The sequence below is a fragment of the Podarcis pityusensis genome, assembly GCF_964106645.2.
Source record: "Podarcis pityusensis genome assembly, chromosome: 14".
Taxonomy (NCBI): domain Eukaryota; kingdom Metazoa; phylum Chordata; class Lepidosauria; order Squamata; family Lacertidae; genus Podarcis; species Podarcis pityusensis.
Genome location: NC_138039.1, coordinates 43,011,089 through 43,037,059, shown reverse-complemented (window position 1 = coordinate 43,037,059; position 25,971 = coordinate 43,011,089). Strand labels below are relative to the sequence as shown.

Below are 25,971 nucleotides of genomic sequence, written 5' to 3'. Positions count from 1 at the left end.
CAAGTGCTAACTGGAGCACCAGCAAAACAGCAGCAATAGCAATGTTTCAAAGGGGCCTCAGGGCAAGCATCAGCTGTGGGTCTTGCAGGGGCCTGGGGTCCCAAGGGTGAGGGGTGTATCTTATTATTGTGCTGCCTGGGGGCGGGGGCGGGGAGCTGGAAAACTGCTTCTTGCTGCTCTTGAACAACTGCACCAACCAGTTTCCAGTGCAGAAGCAACACAGAGCCATTAATTTCTCCCTTAGGGAGCTGAGGTTTTGCAAGTGTCAGACATGCTGGATGAACACACCGAAGAAATAGAAAGCAGGGTCCATCCCACCATCTCTACAGAAAGGCCAGCTCTGTCCGGCTCTTTCTGCCGCCGAACTGTTTCCATTCTACCTGTCCGAAGCTCATAGAAGAGCTACTATTTAGCCTGAAAAAAATTGCTTGTTTTCTTCTTCCCTCCCCAAACCTTTTTCCTTTTGTGCCATGCCTTTTAGGCTGTAAGCCTGCAGGTAGGGCCTTGGCTTGCTTTAATGGATTGGGTGTAAGCCACTCTGGGATTCTTTTCAACTGCAGAGGACGGTAAAAAAATGTTCTAAGAAAGTAAATAAAGAAGAGCCTTGCTGGATCAGGCCGGGGGTCTGTGTAGCTCAGATAATCCTGTTTGAAACAGTGGCTCAGTGAGTGCTTCTGGAAAGACCACTCTCTTCTCCTTTACATGAAGAAGGGAGGGATGGATGTTTCAAAACAGCACTACTGCAAAGCACTTTCAGGCAGCCCCTTTTGGGCTGAACTGGGCCATGGGGCTGCCTTGCATCGCTTCTCAAAAGCGCTGCAGAGAACTGAAGTGAAATTTGCTCTTCTGCAGATTTTTGCAATGTGGTTCTCCCTCCAAGTCATGTGTGGAGAAATTAACATACTACGGTGAAGCATGCATAACAACACGTATATTAGCGGCACATGTGCTAATTCAGTATATTCTTTATATTTTTTTGCAAAGCAAGTTCTCTATTAGGAGAAATTTGCACCCAAAGGCTGATTAACTTTCCATAAAGGCTGTTTCCTCCACTTCCAAGTTTACCATTGGTGGTGTCCTTGAGCCAAATTGCCACCTGAATGTAAACTTAATTGACATCCGCACTATGCATTTAAAGCAGTATCGTCCAACTTCAACAGCCACAACCTCTCCCAAAGAATCCTGGGATCTGTAATTTGTTAAGGGTGCTGGTAATCGTAGTGCCATCTGGAATTTGCAAATAACTCTCTGCACCCTTAAGAAACTATATTTTCCAGGATATTTGGGGGGCAAGCCACACCTCTCAAAGAGTGCTTTCAATGTATGCTGCAAGATGTGACGCCAGATTCTACGAAATCTTGTTTCATGTTTGGTTCCTTGTGGGAGCTGTTTCCCTCTTTTCAAACTCTCTTCTTGCTCACTTCTGTACTTTGATTCCTGTTCCTATGAGAGTCATCTGCCCTGCAAGCTCCTGTGTGTGTGTGTGTGTGTGTGTGTGTGTGTGTGTGTGTCTTCAGGGAAACAGACGGAAGGGAAGGGATGACTAAATTGAGTCTGGAATTTAAACCAGACATAACCAGCATCTGCTGTCTTGTGACACAGTAACCCTTGTTTGTGAAAGGGCTGGTCTGGGGACTGTGGCAGCAGATGGGAGCCCGAAGCGAGATGAACAGATCTGCTTTGACGTACTCGCAGCTACAGTTGTTTCTTGGGGACTTTGTTGGGAAAAGCCCTACCAATAAAATGAAGGAAAAATCCTGTCCCCTGCATACAAGGAAGTGGGCAGAAGTATTCAAAGAGGCAGGAAAGTGGCTCATGAATCTTAGGGCAAAAGAGATGAGATGTGGGAGGTCTAGCCTTGAATCTTCATTTTATTCTTTTTTTTTTAATAAGAAACCACACACCTTAAAAACAGGGGCTGACATGTTTAATCAGAGAAAAGTCATTGTTAACATTTGTTAAAAACTGCATACCCCTCATAGACTTTTTGACTGAAAAGGAAAAAGAAATAATGACATCTGGATTTGAGGATTGAAGGTAATGTTTGTTTATAGAAAGTGGTTTTTGCTGAGTGTTATATTGGGGCGGATGAAGTGAATATTGTTTATAAATAGCGGACAGTCCCTTACCTTCTGAATTTTATTTTTCTCTCTCTTTTCTATTTATTTATTTCTCTCTTTCTCTTTCGTTATCCCCATCCCTTCTCTGTTGTGTTGTGTTGTGTTGTGCTGTGGTGTGGTGTGGTGTGGTGTTGTATTTAGATCAAAGTCTTAGTTTGCATTAAGTTTTGTATTTTCCTCTATAAAACCTAATAAAATTTATTTAAAACAAAAACAAAAAACAAGGGTGGGTGTGCCCAGATCACAGTGACACTGGAGAAGCAAACATTTAACCCTTTCCTGGGGCCATTTTCCAAACCAAAATCACAAGGGCAAGAATGCTGCCGTCATGGAAAGTATTGTGGTTATTTTCCTCTGGAGAGGCTACTAACGTGTTTGTGTGCGTGTGTTTGCAATGGTTGGACCCTGAACGGCATTCTGGGAGGATAACCAAGAGAGGAAGAACAAAGAGACATCAACATCAAAGAACCAACCAGAAGGCAGGACCAGTGGGCAAGACAGGAGACTGGCATTGGATTCTGCTTTTAGCTGAGTCAGCCCAGCTGGATCCTCTAGCTCCAGGGAGAGGAACCCCTGGCTCACAGGTCAAGCTTGGCCCGCAAGGTTGTTCTCCTCAAACCATGCCCATGTCAGCTGATGATGGGTGGGAAGACAGAGATTTAATTCTGCCTTGGCTACGTGCCCTGTCCCCTATGGGGAACAGGACTGCACAGCCAAGGCAGCAGGATTTAATCCCTTTACTAGCTGGTGAGCGAGGATTAAAGCGCTTCTCAAAAGTACTGATTGATTGAATTTATATTACGCCCTTCCTTCCAGAAAGGGCGGCAAACAGATCCGCAATTAAAGAAGAAAAACAAACACATTCTAAAAGTGAAGAAGTGTGCATGCACACAAAAGCTTATACCCAGAACAAACTTAGTTGGTCTCTAAGGTGCTACTGGACAATTTTTTTATTTATTCTAAAAACAAGTGCAGTTTTTAAAAATCTAAAAGCAGTTACAGCTAAAAATGCTGTTTGAAGCAGCTAGAAGTGCTTCTACTGTGAGTGGGTAGGAGAAGCACATGAGCTGCTTCAAAGAGCACTTTTGCAAAGGGATGTAAAGCAGTTTCTGTGCTCCTGTTTCAGCTGCAACAGGAGCATGGCGGCTGCCTTAAAGCACTTATCCAAAGTGCTCTCTGCAGCAAGCACCCTTCTACTTTATTTAAATGATGTCATGTGATTGACAGGCAAGTGGCATTCATAGTCTCCAACATTTCTCTGATTAAAATAGGGGCATCAATAATAATAATAATACCTAGCCCATCTGATTGGGTTGCCTAGGGACACCCTAAGGAAAAGTGGGGCATTCCAGGATCAAATCAGAAACCGAGACAGCTTCTGTAAATCCGGGACTGCCCCTGGAAAATAGGGACACTTGGAGGGTCTAGTGGTGTTGCCCACCCACCAAATTTGGCCCTCAATGCCCATCTTATAAATAATAATAATAAATTTTTATTTATATCCCGCCCTCCTCAGCCGAAGCCGGGCTCAGAGCGGCTAACAACAGTAAAAGTAATACAGCATTCTAAAATCAATTCATTCTAAAATCAATTCAAAATCAAATTAATGGCAACCATTGGGCTAGAGTTCTGTGAGGATTGCCAAAGGAGGGGGTCAGGCTGTGCCTTGGCCAAAGGCCTGGTGGAACAACTCTGTCTTGCAGGCCCTGCGGAAAGATGTCAAGTCCCGCAGGGCCCTAGTCTTTTGTGACAAAGCGTTCCACCAGATCAGGGCCATTGCCGAAAAAGCCCTGGCTCTGGTTGAGGCCAGCCTAACCTCCCTGTGGCCCGGGACCTCCAAGATGTTTTTGTTTGAAGACCGTGAGGTCCTTCGTGGGACATACCAGGAGAGGCGGTCCCATAGGTACGAGGGTCCAAGGCCGTATAGGGCTTTAAAGGTTAAAACCAGCACCTTAAACCTGACCCTGTACTCCACCGGGAGCCAGTGCAGCTGGTATAGCACTGGGGGAATGTGATCCCGCGGCAAGGACCCCGTAAGGAGTCTCGCTGTGGCATTCTGCACCCACTGTAGTTTCTGGGTCAGTCTCAAGGGCAGCCCCACGTAGAGCGAGTTACAAAGTTGTGGCCCATGGAGCCAAAAAACTTCCCCACCCCTGATCTCACTCAGTATTGTCAACACACTGGCAGTGGCTTGCCAGGGCTGAGTCTTCCAAATCACCTTGCTGAAGCAAACCTAAGCTGAAAAAAACGAACCCCTTTATATTCTTTCCTGCCCGGAATGATACAATGGTCTGCTTGGCAGGGGCCAGCATCAATCTGGATGGTTCATTCATTCTGTAGCATCAATTACCGTATTTTTCGCTCTATAACACGCACCCGACCATAACACTCACGTAGTTTTTAGAGGAGGAAAACAAGAAAAAAAATATTCCAAACGAAATAGTGGATATATGATTTTTGTGGTTCATGCTGTGGCCACAGACATGTGATCTGACAGTGAGTTTGGAGTAGCCCAATGCAAAAATCCTGAGGATCCATGTGGATCCATGCTTTGTAACCACGGAGGAGGGAAGGAGGGAGAACCATGGAGCCTCTGCTCACGACTGCAGCAGATCCCCCCCGCCACCCGTAGGCATTCACTCCATAACACGCACAGACATTTCCCCTTACTTTCTAGGAGGAAAAAAGTGAGTGTTATGGTGCAAAAAATACAGTAAGTTTTTTAAATTTGTTGTTAGCTGCCCTGAGCCCGGTTTTCTGAACAGGGAAGTGCGGGGTATAAATAAATTATTATTATTATTATTATTATTATTATTATTATTATTATTACTATTATTATTATTATTATTATTATGCTCGGGTCCTGCTGGCCCATTCCCTACAGGTATCCGGTCAGCCACTGTGAGAACAGGATGCAGGAATAGATGGACCACTGGCCTGATGGGCTAGCAGGCTCTTCTTAGATTCTTAAGCCTTGGTTTCCCTGTGCTCCAGATTGTTGGAAGAGGAAGCAGGTGAAAAAATCTGCATCCAAAGAAAGAAGGTTTGAAATGACTCACTGTTATGAAACTGAACGAAGGCCACAGTGTGACAATGTACAGTATGTAGCTAAACAAATACGGTGCACTAAGGAGCTGAATCATAGATTTACCGTGGGATAAATCTGTTGCTGGGTCTATCTTTTGACTCTTCACTACAGGTGGGAAACTGAAAGTATGAGTGTCCCTTCCCTCCCACGCCACCCGCAGACCAGCCCCATCGTCTCTGCACATTCAGTACTAACATATCCAGGGGAAAGCTAGATTCAAGCCTATTATTTTTTAGGTTTCATACATTGCATTTATTTATAGAAATATTTATATACCACTCTGTCCTTAAAAACACATCAGAGCGCTTCACAGCAATAAAACATAAAGCAGTAGAATGAAAACCATGAAAAGAAACATCGGCTAACCATTGTGGAAGGGATACATTCTGCATAGGCCTGGCAGAACAGAAAGTTTGCAAGAGGCACCCCAAAAGGCACCTGCTGATTTAAGAATGCCTCTAAAAAGAATTATTTACAAAAAGAACAAAACATATTTTCTTAACAACAATCTCCTGAAAGCATTCTGCAGCCAGTGCTGTCTTGTCTGTGACTTTTCCAGGGCACGCAAACATTTCAAAACTTCCTTCCTTCCCCCTCTTTCTGCAGTTCCTTAAATTTATTTTTAGTATTTTCTGCATATCCAAATTAATTTAATTTGTTCATTTATTCATCTGCTTTAAATCTGCTCTTAGAAAACTGCAGGTCATTACAATAATCCCGCCAAGGTTCTTATCTGTTTATAGTTGTTGTTTTTTGGTAAATATTCCATAAACCATTTCCATTCTTTTATAAAAAGTTTGTTATCTTGATCTCTTATTTTTCCAGTAAGTTTCGCCATTTCTGCATATTCCGTAAGTTTTTGTATCCATTCTTCTTTTGCTGGGACTTCTTCTTCTTTCCATTTTGGGGCAAGTAACATTCTTGCCCCTGTAGTTGCATACATGAATAAATTTCTATACAGTTTGGGTAGTTCTGTCCCCATAATTCCTAAAAGGAAGTAGCCGCTGATAGCCATTTCCTCCATGAATTCGTCTATTAAAGCCATCCATATTGGCAGCTATTGCTGCCCCCTGCAGAAGTAAGTGCCATAATTTAAACATGTGCTTGAAAAAAATGACCTTCCTTGGGGCAGGGATGGGGAACCTGGGGCCCTGGAGATGTTGCTGGCCTGCAACTGCGGCGTCACAAGTTTCCCAGTTCTGCCTGGCAGCAACCATCTTCTTCTTGTGGGTCTACCAAGATGCTTCCCCAGGAGGCAGGAATGGCCACTAACTTGGATGGCTTTTGAAATACAGTGGTACCTTGGGTTACATACGCTTCAGGTTACATACGCTTCAGGTTACAGACTCCGCTAACCCAGAAATAGTACCTCGGGTTAAGAACTTTGCTTCAGGATGAGAACAGAAATCGTGCTCCGGCAGCACGGCAGCAGCAGGAAGCCCCATTAACTAAAGTGGTGCTTCAGGTTAAGAACAGTTTCAGGTTAAGAACGGACCTCCAGAACAAATTAAGTACTTAACCCGAGGTACCACTGTATACTCAGAGTCCAGTGTGGATTTCATGCTCTTTATTCAGCTCATAGTAGTGAGGAATGCAAGTTCCCCCGAAATGTCTGCTTTATATACATTATTTACATGGGCCCCATTATTTCGCAACATTATTTACACAATGGGCCCCACGTGATTGGCTAATTCCGGGATTCTCCTGTAGGCCAATCACGTTGTGGATTAACTTCCACCAGGAGTTGGATTGGGTGGCTCCTGCGGACCAATCAGACTGCTGCATTCTGGATCCTATTGTTCTAGGACCAATCAGACTGCTGCATTTTGGATCCTATTCAACTCAGCACATAACAGCTTTAAAGAGGATTAGACAAATTCATGGAGGAGAGGACTTGTGATGGCTGCTGGCAGGGCCGGATTTAGGTTTGATGAGGCCCTAAGCTACTGAAGGTAATAGGGCCCTTTATATGTCCAGCCGAAGTGAGCCTGGGCCAAAGAGCATGGGACCTTTTGCTGGCCCTCGCCCCCCCCAGCCGGCAGCCCATAGGCCTGCTGAGATGGGGGCGGGGCAACAGTCTACCTGGAACAAGGTGGGTGGCTCCCCGGTCCCAGGAGCCCGCGTGGTGTTGCAAACCCCGCCCACCCAAGGGAGGGGGGTGAGCGGGAATTGTTGCTGTTTTTTGTGTTGAATATATGCTATATAGTAATATATGGACCTAAAAGGTATTTTTCTAAAGTAATTTTATAATGGGATCAAAATATATATATAGAGATGAGGTGGAGCGGCTGACAGAGTGGTGCAGAGCTAACAACTTGCTCATAAATACAAGGAAGACAAAGGAGCTTGTGGTGGACTTCAGGAGACAGAAGAGCAACGTCCAGCCACTTTTGATTGACGGGGTCTGTGTGGAGAGGGTAACAACGTTCAGATTTTTGGGCATTGAATTACAAGAGGATCTGTCCTGGAGTGTCAACACAAGGGGGCTTGTGAAGAAGGCGCAGCAGAGACTGTACTTTTTGAGAATATTAAGGAAAAACCATCTTCCGCAGAAACTGCTGCTTGCCTTCTATCACTGTGCCATTGAGAGCGTGCTCACTTATGGCTTATGTGTGTGGTACGGAAGCTGTACTACCCAGGACAGGATGGGGTTGTGCAGGGTTGTTAAGGCAGCAGAGAGCATTGTTGGCTGCCCACTCTCCACCTTAGAGCAGATTTATGCCACAAGGTGCCATAGGAAGGCACTGGACATAGTAAAAGATCCATCGCATCCTGGTCACTGTCTCTTCGAGCTCTTGCCGTCGGGACGGAGATACAGGACGATGAAGACAAGAACGAGCCGTCTTAAGAACAGCTTCTTCTCCAGAGCGATCTCGGCCCTGAATGGGAAGCCCGGACTTTGAAAGTCATCTAATCTCCATTGCTGTATTATACTGTATTGATTAATTAGTGTTTTTATGGAGCAGTCAATTAATTTCGTTGTCCCCGAAGGGGGCAATGACAATCAAGATATTATTCTATTCTATTCTATTCTTAAAATAAATAAATTATGTATTACATGAAATCAATCACTAGGCATAAGACTCATACCCTTAGTCTATGCTGCCTCATCATCAGTTTACAAGCACTCTTGAATGTTAGATAACAGGTACAACAGCTTGACCTCCATTCAACTGTGCTGCACTGAAGTCTGCAGCTGCATGCTACGTACTGCCATGCAACCATGCAGAATGTAGGCACCCTATATATAGAAATGAGCAAACCAGTGATATTTTAGGGAGCAGGCTAGCAGGCAGGGCCCATTGCTTACATCACAGGAGACTACACGACACAAAACACTGTTGCTGTATGTAGGTTTTATTTTATTTGTTTTTATTTTATATTTTGGACATGTACATCCAGTTTTTCTCCTTTACATTTTTTGGGGCCCCCAAAGAGAGTGGGGCCCTAAGCTATAGCTTGTTTAGCTTATACGTAAATCCAGCACTGGGACATGGGTGGCACTGTGGGTTAAACCACAGAGCCTAGGACTTGCCGATCAGAAGGTCGGCGGTTCGAATCACCGCGACGGGGTGAGCTCCCGTTGCTCGGTCCCTGCTCCTGCCAACCTAGCAGTTCGAAAGCACGTCAAAGTGCAAGTAGATAAATAGGTACTGCTCCGGTGGGAAGGTAAACGGCGTTTCTGTGCGCTGCTCTGGTTCACCAGAAGTGGCTTAGTCATGCTGGCCACATGGCCTGGAAGCTGTACACTGGCTCCCTCAGCCAATAAAGTGAGATGAGCATCGCAACCCCAGAGTCGGCCACGACTGGACCTAATGGTCAGGGGTCCCTTTACCTTTTAAATCCAGCACTGGTTACTGGCCTCAATCTCTATGCTCTGCCTCCATAGCTGGAAGCGACAATGCTTCTGAATACCAGTTGCTGGAAACCACAGGAGGGGAGAGTCTGGGTTGCCATATGTCCTCTTTTTCCAGGACGTGTCCTCTTTTTCATGGGCATGTAAAACGAGAGTCGTCACAGCGATCTGTAGTTAAAAGCAGAAGTCAGCAACTGTGTCCTCCTTTTTCATCTTCAAAATCTGGCAACCCTCGTTCTTGCGCTTCAACCCTGCTTGTGGGTTTCCCATGGCAGCCTCTGATTGGCCACTGTGAGAACAGGATGCCGGCCCAGATGGGCCCATGGGCCTGATCCACCAGGCGCTTCTTATGCCAAACTCTCCATCGGTTAAAAAGTAAAAATAAAAATCCGCCAGCCTCTTCAAGTCACAATCAGCAAGCTGCAGAGGAGGCAGCCTTCTGCGTCTCACTCTTCTTCTGAGAAGCTCATGACATGCATCTCTCATAACTCTGACTCAGTCTGATGTTATGCAAGCACATAGGAGAAGAGGCACAGAAAACTGTGACTAAGCCTCTTGTATTGATGAGTATTTTTATTAGGTGCTTTTTCCCTAACTAAGGATGCATGATGTAACGGTCTTCAGGATGCAGAAAGATTTCATGCCAAGAAGAATATTTACTGAATTATGTTGACAGCTATGATCATTTTTCGTGGGTGAAGCCATCTTCCTGCATTTCCCCATGTCTGTGGTCTATACCACTGAGCTTGCCGATCGGGCTTGCCGATCGGAAGCTTGGCGGTTCGAATCCCCGCGACGGGGTGAGCTCCCGTTGCTCTGTCCCAGCTTCTGCCAACCTAGCAGTTCGAAAGCACACCAGCCCAAGTAGATAAAGAGGTGCTGCTGCGGTGGGAAGGTAAATGGCATTTCCGTGCACTCTGGCTTCTGTCATGGTATTTTGTTGTACCAGAAGTGGTTTAGTCCTGCTGGCCACATGACCCGGAAAGCTGTCTGTGGATAAACACTGGCTCCCTCGGCCTGAAAGTGAGATGAGTGCTGCAACCCCATAGTTGCCTTTGACTGGACTTAATCGTCTAGGGCTCCTTTACCTTTACCTTAATACAGTGGTACCTCGGGTTACATACGCTTCAGTTTACATATGCTTCAGGTTACAGACTCCGCTAACCCAGAAATATTATCTCGGGTTAAGAACTTTGCTTCAGGATGAGAACAGAAATCGTGCAGTGGCGGCGCAGCGGCAGCAGGAGGCCCCATTAGCTAAAGTGGTGCTTCAGGTTAAGAACAGTTTCAGGTTAAGAACGGATGTAGTGGTTCTAGGGGTTGCTCGTGCGTAAGCCGGTGCAAACACCTGGCTGGGTTGCCTGAGTGAACCTTTTCTGTCCGGACAGCCACTCACCCGTGGCTGTCTCAATCGCTGGCAGAATCCATCAGTGGGCGTTTCTTAAACTTCTTCGAGCAAAGAAGCTCTTTGACGCCTAGTCTCCTCCTACTCTCTCTGTGAGGAAGCCTTCTGCGCAAGGAGGGCATAGGCAGCGGAGGACCCCTACTCTCCCCGCTGGTCCCCGGCAAGGAGTCATGGGACCGCCTCGCCGCTTCCCCCATCTGCCCCCCTTCTCCACTGGTGCTACGCTGATTCTCTTCCCCAGAAGATGGGCTGCCTCTCCCAATCCCGGGACGCTCTCTGGAATCCCTCTGGATTTTGCTCTCTCCCTCCGGTACTGATGGCAGTTCCCTGACAACGGACCTCCGGAACGAATTAAGTACTTAACTCGAGGTACCACTGTAGTTCAGACCGCTTCAATGGCTGTTAGCAACTATCAATCAGTGGAACATGTATGCAACAGAAGCAGCCAATACCAGTTTCTCTGTGTGTTTTTGTATGTGGGCAAATAACAGGTGAAAACTAAAATCTTGTGGGCTTCCCAAAGGCATCTGGTTCGACACTTTGAGAAACAGAATGCTAGAGTACATGGGCCTTAAGTCTGATATGACCGTTATGCGCTTATATTCTATGCAAACATTAAATCCTACATTGTGTGGAACTTTGCATTCAACTTACGGACAAACTCAATACAATGGTTCCCTTATTGTTATATGATCTCCATTCCTCTGAAAGTATTTCAATTTCGTGATTTCTAAACTTTTCACTAAAGGATCCCACCACTTGCAATACTCTCTCACACTTTTTTTCTCTCTCTCCTTGAAATACCAACTGTCACTACAGAAAAAGTCAGCCTGGTATTTCTTTCAACCTTTGCTGTGGGAGAAGTGACGATCTATGGCAAGAATGAAAAATCTGTTGGTTTTATGAAGGAAAGGCCAAATCCTGTTGCCAGTTTCAGGTGCCTAGTCCTTGCTTTCTTCATGTGGGAATCACACACACGAGTAAGATAGAATCTTCATCTTAAGATGTTTTATGAAAACGCTGTGTTCAGCCAGACTATACTTTTTGGCAAATTATTGTGTTTTAAATTTAAACGAATGGGGCAGTTCACATTGCCTGGTGTCTTTTGATCTTAAAAGCCGAGTCAGAGCTGAGCTCGTTTGACTCAGAAGTCTGTGTAAATACTCCTCGTTGTTTTATTTGGATGAGGCCGTGTGTACTTATCTCTCTTCCTTCATAGCTGTGCACAATACTGAAGACACTTCCAGAGACACTGTACATTCAGGTTTAAGAATGGTCCTGTCTGCACTACACATTTTAAGCAGTATTATACCACTTTAAATAGTCATGGCTTCCTGCAGAGAATATTGGGAACTGTAGTCTGTTAAGGGGGCTGAGAGTTGTTAGAACATGGCTAGGCAAACTAAGGCCCGGGGGCCGGATCCAGCCCAATCACCTTCTAAATCCGGCCCGTGGACGGTCCGGGAATCAGCGTGTTTTTACATGAGTAGAATGTGTCCTTTTATTTAAAATGCATCTCTGGGTTATTTGTGGGGCATAGGAATTCATTCATCCCCCCCCCAATATAGTCCGGCCCCCCACAAGGTCTGAGGGACAGTGGACCAGCCACCTACTGAAAAGCTTTGCTGACCCCTGTGTTAGAAGGCCCCATTCCCCTCACGGTGCTACAGTTCCCAGCTCCCTGAGAAGGGGGATTGACTGTTAAACCACACTGAGAATTGTAGTTCTGCACATTGGACAGATATCATTTATTCAAAATGGCACAAACATATTTTTTAAAAAATCCATCCCTGAGGTGACTGTTGTGTTGAAAACTTACCAAGTAAATATTGTGCTATGAGTTTGTGGGTACCAGACTCGCCTGAGTTAGAAGTTTCTGGGTATGAGACACTGAACCCCAATCTCACGATGGCCTCATCTCATCTCACCCCTCCCAGATAAGCGTAAGTGTGCTACTCATAGGGAAATAATGGGGGGGGGGGATGCACAGCTGATGGACAAGGGCACCCTATGCTGCAGTCTTTTATTACAGGTCCCACTTGTCTGAAATAATGTTTAACTCAGCCCGAGGCAGAGGGAATGTGCACAATGAATTTCTGTATTTGGTTTACAGCTGCTTAGCAACTGACCAGCCAGGTCCTGTGTCCTGCCTCTCTGCTAGAAACCACTCCAGACTCAGGTTGTTGCCAGCTTCTCTCTCTGCCAGAGGTAGAGAAACAGCAGGAGATCCGCTTCTCTTGAAATTAGATACTTTCCTTAGGACAATCATATCGCAGGAGCCCACGGTTTGGGGGATTAGTGGTCCCTGGTCAGATCCAAATGGGGGTTCCACAGAATAGCAGCAGTCACAGTGAAAGAAGATGGGCTGCCTGGAGCTTTTTTGCAGGGAAACTGCAGCTACGCTAGTTCCCGGGTAAATCTGGCCAGGGTACGACGACATGGAAAAAACTGCTCGCATTCCTCTCTGATTCAGCATTGGCTCCCCACTGTATCAGCTCTGCAAGCTCAGCGTAGTTGGGAGTTTTTGTGTGTCGATGACGGACGTCTCAGAGGTGAGCAGAATACAGATCAGAGCACTGCAGTTCCAGTTTCTCTGCAGAACAGCCCTGGAGTTGCAATAAAAAAATAAAATAAAATAGTTTTTTTACATCTCTTAACTTGCTTTGGTAAGCAAACGAGCACGAGAGAAGATTTCTCCCTCCTCTCCTGCCAAAAGCACTATGCCAGTGTGTATACATAAGCGGCCAAAATTGTGGAAACCTTTAGGAAAAGTTGTATTTCTAAGGTTTGACGTGTTTATAACATCACTTTTTGAATATTACCATAAAGTTGTATATCATTAGAAAGATAATTTAATGCAGAATATAATGCAACACACTGTGTTTAAGTATCTTTATTATATCAAAAAGTATAGCCAAATACATATTTTCCTAAAGGTTCCCACGGTTTTGGCTAGTAGTGTACATTTGCGAGGTCAAATGACGGTACCACAGAGGGTTTGGGCTGCCCCCTTACATTTGCTACCTGTCCACCACGTCAGTGGATTGCCATAATTCAGGAGAAACTTGTCCCACTCTTTCTCTCCCCCGCAAATCCAAACAGGAAAGTTGCATCAATTGCATAGGGAATATCTGGATTTAGGGAGGAGAAAGTGTGGGGCAGCAGGAGTTGAAAAGGAAGGCCACATGGACGGAGGAGGGGGAATTAAAGGAGGCATAAGGAGTCTGCAATTTGCATTATGCTGAGATATGGATGGGCCATTGATCTGGAAATGCTTGTCCATACAAGTCCATGCAAGACCTGTCCATAGTGTTGTGAAGACAGGATGGCGCTTTTGTAAAATAAGATGCAGCTTTAAAGGGGGAAGTGAGGGATTCTAGAGGAGCTGGCAAAATAAAAAATAAAATAAAGAGATGCATAAGGAAGAGCCTTGCTGGATTGGGCCCAGGGGTGGAGGAAGGGTGGTGCGGTGAGGGTGGTCTGCCCCGGGTGTCTTCGCTGACGGGGGTGACATTTGGCGCACCACCCGCCCGTGACTCCCAAGCCTACCCCAAGCCATCGGGGGAAGGGGGAGCTGCGCCACTTTGCCAGCGGCTTCCCCCTTCATTTTGACAGCCAGGGGAGGCTTGGGAGTTGCAGACGGGCAGTGCGCAGAATGTCCGCCATCAGTGGCTCGCTTTGCCCCTGTGGGCGGCTCACTGCCCCCGGCTGCAGGGTACATGTACCGCTCCATGCACCTGAGTGGGTATCCTGTGCCTGGGAGGACACCCTCCGTGCCCCGCTCCCCTTGGGAGCACGCCCGCACTGGGCAGCACGGGCATATGCTCTGCCACTGATCAGGCCAAAGACATATCTAATCCAGCGTCCTGTTCTCACAGTGGCCAACCAGATGCAAATGAGGAACCCACATGCAGGACCTGAGTGCAGCAGTGCTCTCCCCACCTGTGATTCCCAGGTGTTGCACACCACCCTAATCTCTGAGCAGTGTGAGATCCCAGGTACTTACCCGGGGTTCATGTTTCCGATGGGAAATGAGGCACAGTGGAGACTGTGGTGTCTTCATGGTATATGGTTCATTTACACAACCTGAGCCTTCGATGGAGCATTAATACCACTAAAGGGTCTAGTTTCTCTCCTAGCCGGAGTCTTGGATTCAAGCAGAGATCCAGCATGGCTCTCTCTCTGCTTGCTGCTTTACTATTAGGTCACATCACAGCAAACTTTGCTCTAAAACTCAGGCTTTGTCCTTCAAGTTATCTAAGAGTTGAAGGAGGTGTTTCACTCATTTTTCACCTGGCACACAGCCCTCTTTCCTTTGTTCTCCTAATGGCTCATCACCCAGGTGATCACCACAGGAAGATAAAGGTAAAGGGACCCCTGACCATTAGGACCAGTTGTGACCAACTCTGGGGTTGCGACGCTCATCTCACTTTATTGGCCGAGGGAGCCGGCATACAGCTTCCGGGTCATGTGGCCAGCATGACTAAGCCGCTTCTGGCGAACCAGAGCAGCACACGGAAACATCGTTTACCTTCCCGCCGGAGCGGTACCTATTTATCTACTGCACTTTGACGTACTTTCAAACTGTTAGGTTGGCAGGAGCAGGGACGGAGCAATGGGAGCTCACCCCATCGCAGGAATTCGAACCACCAACCTTCTGATTGGCAAGTCCTAGCCTCTGTGGTTTAGCCCACAGCGCCACCCACGTCCCACAGGAAGATAGCCTGGGCTTATATTTTAACACTTGCTGGATCCAGGGAGGGGGGGGGTCTGGCACCCGCAAACTCCTAACACCAGGTATTCAGAGGCAGCAATCATGAACTGCAGGAAGTACAAGAAGTAAAAAAGGAAGGGCAAGCTTATAGAAAAAGAATACATACAGTTCCCTGTTGGATGTTATACCTGCTATACAACTGGAAGCTCTGAGAAGGTGGGGGGCTGTATTGATCACTTGGAAGTCATGGGTCCCCCACTTTTCCAAACTGCCAGTAATGTAGTGAACGGTGGGGATCTAGAAATGCAGAGCTCCAGGATTTAGTACAAGTTATTTGTCTGGGGCCTGTTGTCTTTGTCCATGGAGTTTTCTTGGCAGGGATACTGGAGTGGCTTGCCAGTTCCTGCTCCAGGTGGATCACGTTTGGTCAAAACTCTCCACTATGACCTGTCCATCTTGGGTGGCCCTGCACGGCATAGCTCATAGCTTCTCTGAGTTATTCAAGCCCCTTCGCCACAGCAAGGCAATGAACCATGAAGGGGATGGAGGTGCTAGAGAAGACTCTTGAGAATCCCATGGAATGCAAGAAGATCAAACCTATCCATTCTGAAGGAAATCAGCCCGGAGTGCTCACTGGAAGGACAGATCCTGAAGCTGAGGCTCCAATACTTTGGCCACCTCATGAGAAGAGAAGACTCCCTGGAAAAGACCCTGATGTTGGGAAAGATGGAGGGAACAAGAAGAAAGGGACGACAGAGGACGAGATGGTTGGATAGTGTTCTCAAAGCGGACTTCCGGGGTGGCGCCATCGGCAATGGCGGACTCCCTCCGAACTGGAGGGACCAGCTCCGCATGAAACGGGTCTTTTCCCCTGCGGCGAAGCGGGGACCCTTCTGGAAATCACAGGCGGATGAAGCCTGTGACCATGGGACTCGGCGGGCACCCTTAGCGCCCCCCCAACCCGCAAAGGAACCCACAAACGGGCTCCGAAGCGAAGAGGGGGAAGTGGCGCGGTGCTGTGAGTCAATCGCTTTTCCTGCGGAGCGAAGCCGCATAGCCGTTGCCGGAGAGCGCTGCCTTTTTCCTGGGACAATTTGGCATCTAAAATAACCAACCGTGAGTACTGGAACATTGAATATCTGGACTTTAAATAAGAACTGGTGAAATAGAAAGGAATTTGGACTTAAAAATTCACCCTAATTTGGTACTGAAACGGAAAGGTTTAAACAGGAAGTCAGCCTTCCGTTTCCCTGTAGCCAGAACAAAGCAAAGACAATGCAAACTAGAGCTTTAAAAATCACTCTTAAAGGATTGACTTTCATCATTTAAAATCGCTGAACCCCCCTTCGGTAGCAGGAGAAGAAGGGGGAGCTTTTTTCGAGCTGTTTAAACCTGCAGAAGTGAATCTAAAGCAAAGTAACTTCATCGTCCTGATCCTGGAGCGGGGTGTCAGAATTGACGTTTGAAGCTCACTGACCAGAAACAAATGTCTTTGACAGATAGTTAAAAGAAGAGAAACATAGTGACTCCATTGCTCCCTTTCGCATCTTAAAAGAACAAATATGGACAAAATATCTTAAAAAAGAAACTTTGTTTTGCTATTGTTTTTAAGAGAAAGAAGAATCAGAAGTTTTTCCCCCTAGAGGGGAACTGTGAAATTGTAACTAATCCCTGGGAGCTTGCAGCTGTCACTGATTACAACCGTGGGAAAGGGTTTGTGACCTTGCAGGACAATGTCTGCAAAGCACTGTTGGGTGCTTTCTGCAAAATAAATGCCCTATTGGATCAGTTAAGCCAGAAGACGGATTTGATGACTAATGCGGCCAGAACCTTTGAACAGGTAGTGGGAAACTATATGGAGCCCACCCAGGAACTAAAACAGAAGCGTGCCATGACAGAACAGCTGAGAGATGAGGATTCTGCTGAATCTTGGGCGCCAGAGACGGAAGGAGCTGCGGCCCAGCAGGAATATAAATTTTTGGATTTGACAAATGAACTTGGAAAAGACCAGACTTGGAAAGATAAAATTTGGTTTGGTTTGGAAATGGGGGGTTGGATACACCCCCCCCCCATACAGGGAGATTTGGACTTTTCGAGTCTGGAAAGGGGCCGTCAGATGTCTGGAGCAGTGGGGGCTCTCAACTTTGAAGGGAAACTGGAACATGTTTTTAAATACTACATCGAGTCTGGTCTGGACTATGGAAAAGGGACTGTTTTGTTGAAAAGGGTCAAAAACATTACCAAGCTGGAGTTCCCACGAATAAAAGGAAAATATGAAGAAGAGCTGTGGAAGGGACATGGAAGAGACTTGAGGGCCTCGGATATAAGATTGCCAGGTTAATGTGCTAGATTAATAGGACAAAAAGGACTGACAAAACCCGGGACCAGGAGGAAGGGACGCTGGATGAAGATTGGATTGCTTAAGTTTCTATTTCTATCATTAGGACTGTTTTACAAAATTGATGAATGTTAGGAAAATGTTGAAATGAAATTATTTGGCTCTTATAAAAATGTCTAAAGAATTAGGTAAGAATGTTATGGTTAGGAGAAGTTGGTAAAAAATAAGATTTAAGTTCTAAACTTTTTTATATATAAGATAAGATGAAAATAGATTAAGGTAATGTGAGGACAGAATATTATGAATTATGGAAAGGATTTGCTGTGATTGTAATAAATCAGGATACAGGAAAAGGGAGGAGGAGGAGGTCAAGGAAAGAAGGTATTGAAAGTGGAGAATTGGAGAATGATGGTTTTACTTTTTCTTTTTCTTTTTTTTGGTCTTGTTTCTTTTTTTTGTGTAATTTTTAAAAAAATTCTCAATAAATATCATTAAAAAAAAAAAAGATAGTGTTCTCGAAGCTACCAGCATGAGTTTGACCAAACTGCGGGAGGCAGTGGAAGACAGGAGTGCCTGGCGTGCTCTGGTCCATGGGGTCACAAAGAGTCAGACACGACTAAACGACTAAACAACAACATTTGTCTGGGGCATTGCAAAATTCAGAGAAGTGCAAATTTCAAAGGATGGCTGTGTTCCTTTTGGCGTTCCATTTCGGAACGTGCAAATTAGTTAGGTTTTGCCTTTAAGTGCAAACTGAATGCAATTTCTCCCCCATCCCTGCTGTGAGAATAGGAGTGCTGCAGGCGTATCTCGATTCTTATCTGTGAAATGTTAGGAGGTTGCACCCTTGCCTTTCCAAATCACACGTGAGATAGGCCACAATAACATTTATTTTGAAACAAGTACTGAACCTCGTTGCTTGGTTTCGGTCTCCCACTTCCCTGCCTGTGAGACTCTGAGCAAATTGTAATTCACCATACCTCGATTCAGTTTGACCAGGCCGAATCACATTTTGGCGATGGGGATGTGTGAGATGATTGCCCATCTCTGGAATAAGGCAAAGATGCCTGGCAGCGGCTCCTGTGTATTGCAGCCTCTGCTAAATATATGCTGAACTTTGATTGATTATTGTTCCAGGGCTGCCGCGCTGGGCTGAAGAGCAGTGTGTCCCTGCTGCAGAAGTAAACAAGAGTTATAGAAGACTCATTAATAAGCTGTTTGTGGCAAGGATGCAGTTTAGGACTGGCGCTCCAAGCTTATGGGACTGGCTAATGACCTATTCATTAGTCTCATTGTAGACGAAAGGTGTTCAAAGGGTGCCAGCCTCATACTGACGCTTATTGTCCTGGTTACTAAGAGCTCTGGGCATCTGAGGGGAAAGATAAAGCACCATGGCAGGTGGATTCCAGGCAAGTCAACTCACCTGTGATTTGCTCGATTTGGCGACTTGCAGTAAAGAGCAAAGACTACAACACCTGGAGACTTGGCGACACAGGTGCGTTGGCTGCTGGGCTTGGGGTGCTTCAGACTGAAAGGTGGGCAGCATCAGCATCCATAGATTTTGTATCTAGGGGTCATGATGACTATATAGAACACTTACATAGAACTCCAAGGAGTTCAAGGTGGAGTAAAGGTAAAAAGATAAAGGACCCCTGGACGATTAAGTCCAGTCAAATGCCGGGGCTGCAGTGCTCATCTCGCTTTCAGGCCAAGGGAACCAGCGTTTGTCCACATACAGCTTTCTGGGTCATGTGGCAAGCAGGACTAAACCACTTCTGGCGCAATGGGACACCGTGACGGAAACCAGAGCGCATGGTAACGCCATTTACCTTCCCGCCGCAGTGGTACCTATTTATCTACTTGCACTGGTGTACTTTCGAACTGCTAGGTTGGCAGGAGCTGGGACAGAGCAACGGGATCTCACCCCGTCATGGGGATTTGAACCGCCAACCTTCTGATCGGCAAGCCCAAGAGGCTCAGTGGTTAAACACTCTCTCATGTACCGTACATAATCCCTCACCCCTGCATTGTATCTTTACAAACACTTTGTGAGGTGAATCAGGCTGGGAGACGGTGAACTGGCCCAAGGCCTCATGGCTGACTTGAGATTTGAACCCTGGTCTCCCAGATCCCAGCTCAGTGCTCTAGCCACTAAACCACCAGTGCAATAGATAACTGGATCTGCTACCCACCCTGAGCCTTTAGGATAGGATGAGATATAAAACAAATGTAATGAATACAGTTCTGTCTGGGCAGGGTCAAGATTTTATCTATCATTTCGGCTTTATTTGATTTTTTTTTTAATTATCTGGTTTCCCTCCACTTTTAACTCTTTGCAACTACAGACTAACAACATTACTTCTTGCAGATCTGTTGGTTCAGGACCTTTGCTCTTTGCTTCTGACAAGGCCAAAGAATGTTTTAAAAGCAAACAAATGATGCTAAGAATACCTTTTGTGAATATTGTTAACACAAGAGAGCCACAATTCTAATCAACTAATTAATTACAACCTATGGTGTATTCAGTATAGTTTTTAATTCCATGTACAGGTTTAGGAAATGCAAACCCCCATTTTAAGTGTCAATGCTTGCGAAAACAGCAGATATTATGCCCTCAAACTTTTAATTAAACTGCTCAGCAGGTAAGTAACATTGCTGTAGTTGCCCAGGGCAAAAGTCCTAAATTTATCATAAACACGGAACTTAAATCAACACAGCTGATAAAAGGAAAACATTTTTAAAAGGAAAACAAGTTGATTGTGTGGCATAAATTGCAATCTTACTGTTTGCCCACAAAGAATGGGGGGCACACACAATGGGTAGCCACTAGCGCAATCCTAGGGTTGCCATTTTTGCCGGGGGAGAAACAAAAGGTCAACAACTTTCTGTCCGAATTTTCACTGTTTGAAATATGGCAACCCTAGTATAACACTGTCTTCTCCAAGTGCAATGGTTGCTGATGGTCTAGCATTGTAAAGGACTGTCTAAAAGGAGAGTTAGCTAAAGGAAATTGACAAACGGTTGCAGTTTCACAGCATGTACTGTTTAACTCTGTGCATCTTCAGGCCAAAGTGCTTGTTACGTTGGGGCTCCATGTCTGGTGCTCCCAATGCCATCAGACATCTTGCAGTTCTGGACGGTGACTGGGTGATGCACTGAAAAGGGTGGGGTGCATGAATGACTAGCAGGAAGCCGTGTGAACACCCCACAAGTCAATCCGGATGAATGCTCATTGTATGACTTGTTGGTTCAAGTGGAAAAAAAATAGGTATAAAAGGAGACTTCATGGATGTCAAGATCAAAGTGTGGGGCAACTACTCTTTGGCGAGAGAACCCAAGCAGTGATTTAAAATAACAAAATATGCAGTAAAGCGTGGAAATATAGGCTGTTAGATCTTCAAAATAAGCACTTCTAAGTTCCTTCCAAAGTCCCCCACTTCCCCTAGCTTAGAGAAGGACAACACATTTGGCAAGTTAAAAATGGTTTACTTACAAATTCTCCAAAGGTCAGATTAATGTGCTTTTCCAAACAGCATTCAGAAGAGGTTGCACAGGCAATAAAACGTGGCTTAAGGAACTTGGAATAGGAACTCAAGAGTGGCTTGTGAGAGCCATGTGGGTAAACTAAAGCAACCAGCTTAGCCTCTTCACACATTGAGTTCATCAGGTAGACTAGGGGAGAACAATTGGCTTGGTTACCCATTTCCTTCCATGGACATAGCTAAGCTGGGAAGGGCAGCTCACTCTATGGTATTAACCTCTTTGTGCATTAATTAAACTTAAGCATGTTGGTTATATGAGGCTGGTGATCCCATATAGCCACCTCACACACAAATCAAAATGAGTGTTTGATGAAAACTGAGCATCATCGAACCTCTGAGTAAGCTTTGTGCAAGCAAATCAGGATTTATGATCAATCAACAGGCCATCTGGAGGAGCCTTCAGACAGTTCAAAGCCACTTCCTATGTCCCCATGAAAAGCAGTATACAAGTACCATCAGTCAATTAAACGTGCCAGGAAACAGAACTGCCCTAGTAAACAAGGATAGTTCAAGTGTTTGCAATAAGGCACAGAATCCTTCCTGCCCCACGCTAGCCCAATTTAATCGTTCTACCCTGCCAGCCCGCACCCCCATGAAGGGATCTGAGCCAATCCCCACACCCCTCAAAGGCAGCCCTTGCTGCAAAAGCCATTAAACACAAGCCGCTGCTTGCTTCATTAAAAGAAGCAACACTTTTCAGCCAAAGTCTGCCGTCGAGCATCACGTTTCACAGGACTGTGTTTGCTTACCAGGCATGTAGCAGCCTGGCGTGCCTAGGAGCGCTCTCCGGGAGCACATGAAGCTGTTAAGTGCAACGTGACTTTCTCAGGTGCTCAAGGAAATCCCTCGCAAGGAGGGGGAAGCACCAGGGCAATGGAGGGAGGATGAGCTGATCAGCTGCAAAAAAGGAGGCCTGAACATTTAATAGCAGTGTTGAAGAGGGAATTTCTGCAGGGAGAGCATGTAAGCAAGCTGGAGGAAAGATGATAATGTTCCTTGATTTATTAAAAAGGGGGGGGAGAGAGAGGAAAAGAAATGAGACACCACACAAACAATTAGCAACTGCAGGAACAGATTCTTATAGTTAATTGCAGGCGTGGACCCTGGTGTATGTGGTAGGGAAGGGTAGGAATTGGGGAGAAATTGGACTCAGTTTGTGCTTAAAGGCAAAGCAACCTAATTTGTAATTTCCAAAACAAGATGAGAACCAAAACACAGCCATCCTTTGACACTCACACTTATTGGAACACTGCAATGCAGGTCTCTAGCCAAGTAATGTCTAAAAAATGCCAAAGTACAGTGGTACCTCTGGTTAAGAACTTAATTCGTTGCGGGGCCTGTTCTTAACTTGAAATTGTTCTTAACCTGAGGTACCACTTTAACTAATGGGGCCTCCTGCTGCCACTGCGCCGCTGCTGCGCGATTTTTGTTCTCATCCTGAGGTAAAGTTCTTGACCCGAGGTACTACTTCCAGGATAGCAGTGTCTGTAACCTGAAGCATTTGTAACCCAAAGCGTTTGTAACCCGAGGTACCACTGTACTAGGATATACAGTGGTGCCTCGCAAGACGGAAAACTCGCTAGACGAAAGAGTTTTCCGTTTTGGAGGTGCTTCGCAAAACGAATCTCCTATGGGCTTGCTTCGCAAGACGAAAATGTCTTGCGAGTTCCTGCAGTTTTTTCCCCTTTCCCCCCCTTTTTCTAAGCTGCTAAGCCGCTTATCTGCTTATCCGATAAGCTGATAAGCCGCTAAAAACCGCTAATAGCGCTAATAGCGCTAATAGCGCTAATCCGTCAATGGGCTTGCTTCGCAAGACGAAAAAACCGCTAGACGAAGAGACTCACAGAACGGATTCTTTTCGTCTTGCAAGGCACCACTGTATGCATATATTTCTGTAAATAATATGACCTGGCATTTAACATTCCACAGCTTCCGAGCATGCTCAGTCCCCATCAGGCTGCTCTCTCATCCTGGTTTGTTTTTTTCATTCATTCATTCATTCATTTATTCATTCATTTTAGGACTTACACAAACCACAGTTTCCTCAAGTTAAATGATAGCACCTCTCCCTGATTTCTCAGGATTTGGCTCCATTTCTACTGGCACTCACCACCTGTGTTTGCTATTAGAGAGAGAGATCAATAGAATCATAGAGTATCATAGAACTGTAGAGATGCAAGGCACCACAAGGGTCATCTAGTCCAGGGGTCAGCAAGCTTACCACGCCTCAGGCCGGTGTCTCCAGCGCCGATCACGCGGTGGGCCAGAGGGCGAGGGAGCGCGTGCCCATACGCGTGCGCACACGCTATTTCCTGCACACTACCAGGTCAGAGAAGCACCGGAAATAGCTTGTACACATGTGCACGGGCTTCCTCCGATCCGGATGTGGACCGGAAATAACGCTTGCGCATGCGTAAATAACACTTGCGCATGTGCACAAGCTATTTCCGGTGCTCCTCTTACCCAGAAGTGGGCAGTCGCACAGCACAACACTGGTAAGAGCGGGCGGTGGCAGCGGGGGTAGCCGTGGGTCGGATAAACGAGTCCCTCAGGCCTTATCTGGCCCACAGGCCTTAGTTTGGGGGCCCTGATCTAGTCCAACCCCCTGAAATGCAGGAATCTTTTACCCAACGTGGGGCTCAAACCCACAAGCTTGAGATTAAGAGTCTCATGCTCTACCGACAGAGCAAGGCTCAAGAAAAGCAGGTTAGCTTCATCCACAGTGCACTTTAAAATGTAGCAAAGGTATAACAGCAAAATATTAACGTTCAATACAGTTTGTTAACGTATTGCACAGCAGGGACTCAGCTACACTGGCAAAGAAAAAGCGCTTTATATGCATTGTTTACGCATTCTAACACTGTGACACCAGCTGCAAAAAAACCGTTTGAAGTGGGTTTTAAGTGCAATATACAATGTGACACTGGATGACGATGGTTGAGCCTTATGGAAAATTCAGTGTATTTTAAAAAACGCTTTTAAGAAAAGCATTTTCAGAACTTTTTTTTTTAATGTGTGTGTAGATTCCACCACAAAGTTTGCAACGTGTTTAAGTGACACGCTTCCTTGATGTGTCTGGATCAAGCCCAGGAGACAGTAGTTTGTAGGCCTGTCTGAATTAGGAATCAACGATAGAATATCTGCAGGGCTAATTGTCTGTAAGATCAGGCACATACACCTGTGGTTGTGCATGTGTGTGGTTGTGTAGAAGGGGAGGGGAACAGAGACAGTAGCAGGTAGCCACTTCTGCATAAAGTTACTCTGGGCTCCCAGGAGACTTAAATTAATTAAGACCAAGCAGCCCTCTCACGTTTGCAGTTCCTTTGTGGCCCATTAATGTGCCTCAGCCAAACAGTTTGGAAACTACTGCACAAGAAACTGACTGACTGCCTGGAAAGATACTCTAAAGGCCAGAGGATGAGAAAAGACTCTTGCAAATAACAGAGACCTATTTACTTGCTCATTTCAGCAAATAATGAGTGACAAAAAAATACAAAACAAAACACTGGAGCTGCAGAGGGGCTTCAAAAAGCAGTGGTTCTGTCTGTTGCAGGGAAACCCCCCCCCCAATAACGTATTTTTCCGTCTATAAGATGCCCCCTATTTGGGGGGACTCCAATTCAAGAAAAGGGGGGAGATGGCTCCATGTATAAGATGAGCCGTGATTTTGAACATTATTTTAGAGTTAAAAAAAACAACCACCCTAGTCTTATACATGGAAAAGTACAGTAATTATTATGGATTTGAAGCACCTAGTTTCAAGTACTGTTGGTTGCTAACTTTGCATCATTCTTTTCCCCAAAGCCTTTATTTGTGCTGATTAAACGGATTCACTCAATCAAGTAGAGGAAACCAAGGAGTGGCTGTTCTTGAGTCATATTCCCTCTTTCTCCTTACGGAACAGCTCTGGCACACAGTTTGCTTAGTAAGTCCTTTGCCTCTTCCTGCAGCAATTCATCAGAGAGCCCTGAATTCACTTGAAGTGCATGTATTTCTTTTTCTTTTTCACACTCAGGGTCCTTTTGTTGTTTTTAATTCAAACTGCCTGAGAAGCTGAAAACAGAGCAAACCTTCTGTGCCAAGGAAGGGACATTTCAAGGTTGCCTAAGTCAAGCTGGTTGGAACATAGTCAATATGGGACAAAAAATAAAATAATCAATGGCATTTGCAATATAGGGCTGCCATTTCTTTTCTTGATGGGAGCTCTTAACAGCTGTGTAGTGGACAAAAATCCAGCTGGTTCAGACCAGGGAATGAAGAAATAGTCCTCTTTTACCATTGTCCCCCAACATCTTGTGTTTGGAGATGTAGTAGGGTTGAAAATGAAGGCTTTGTTTAGCTATTGTGACTAATCAGCCCAAGACATGTTGCTGCCTGAAGTGGAGCCCAGATTTCATAAATACACCCCACTGTAGGGCCAAAACTTTGACGAGGGAGTCTTAGTGGGACAGGTTCCTAAATGTGTCTACTCAGAAGTAAGTGCCATTGAATTTGATGGCGCTTACTCCCAGGGTGGTGCTGTGGGTTAAACCACAGAGCCTAGGACTTGCCGATCAGAAGGTTGGTGGTTCGAATCCCCGCGACGGGGTGAACTCCCGTTGCACAGTCCCTGCTCCTGCCAACCTAGCAGTTCGAAAGCACATCCAAGTGCAAGTAGATAAATAGGTACCACTCCAGTGGGAAGGTAAACAGTGTTTCCGTGCACTGCTCTGGTTCACCAGAAGTGGCTTAGGCATGCTGGCCACATGACCCGGAAGCTGTATGCCGGCTCCCTCGGCCAATAAAGCGAGATGAGCACCGCAACCCCAGAGTTGGTCACGACTGGACCTAATGGTCAGGGGTCCCTTTACCTTTACTCCCAGTTAAGTAGGTTAGGAATGCAGCCTTAGTCTGTTTACTTGAAAGTCA

At 45.8% G+C, this 25,971-nt stretch overlaps 1 long non-coding RNA gene across 1 annotated transcript in view; it reads left to right on the top strand.

Moving 5' to 3' along the window:
* Positions 1-25,568, top strand: part of LOC308462755 — a 164,917-nt gene extending 139,349 nt beyond the window's left edge. Inside the window, exons 2-3 of the long non-coding RNA XR_013979315.1 lie at positions 18,028-19,016; positions 24,868-25,568. This is a non-coding gene — a long non-coding RNA (uncharacterized lncRNA). The remainder of the gene's footprint in view (positions 1-18,027; positions 19,017-24,867) is intronic.
* The last annotated feature ends 403 nt before the right edge of the window (positions 25,569-25,971 follow it).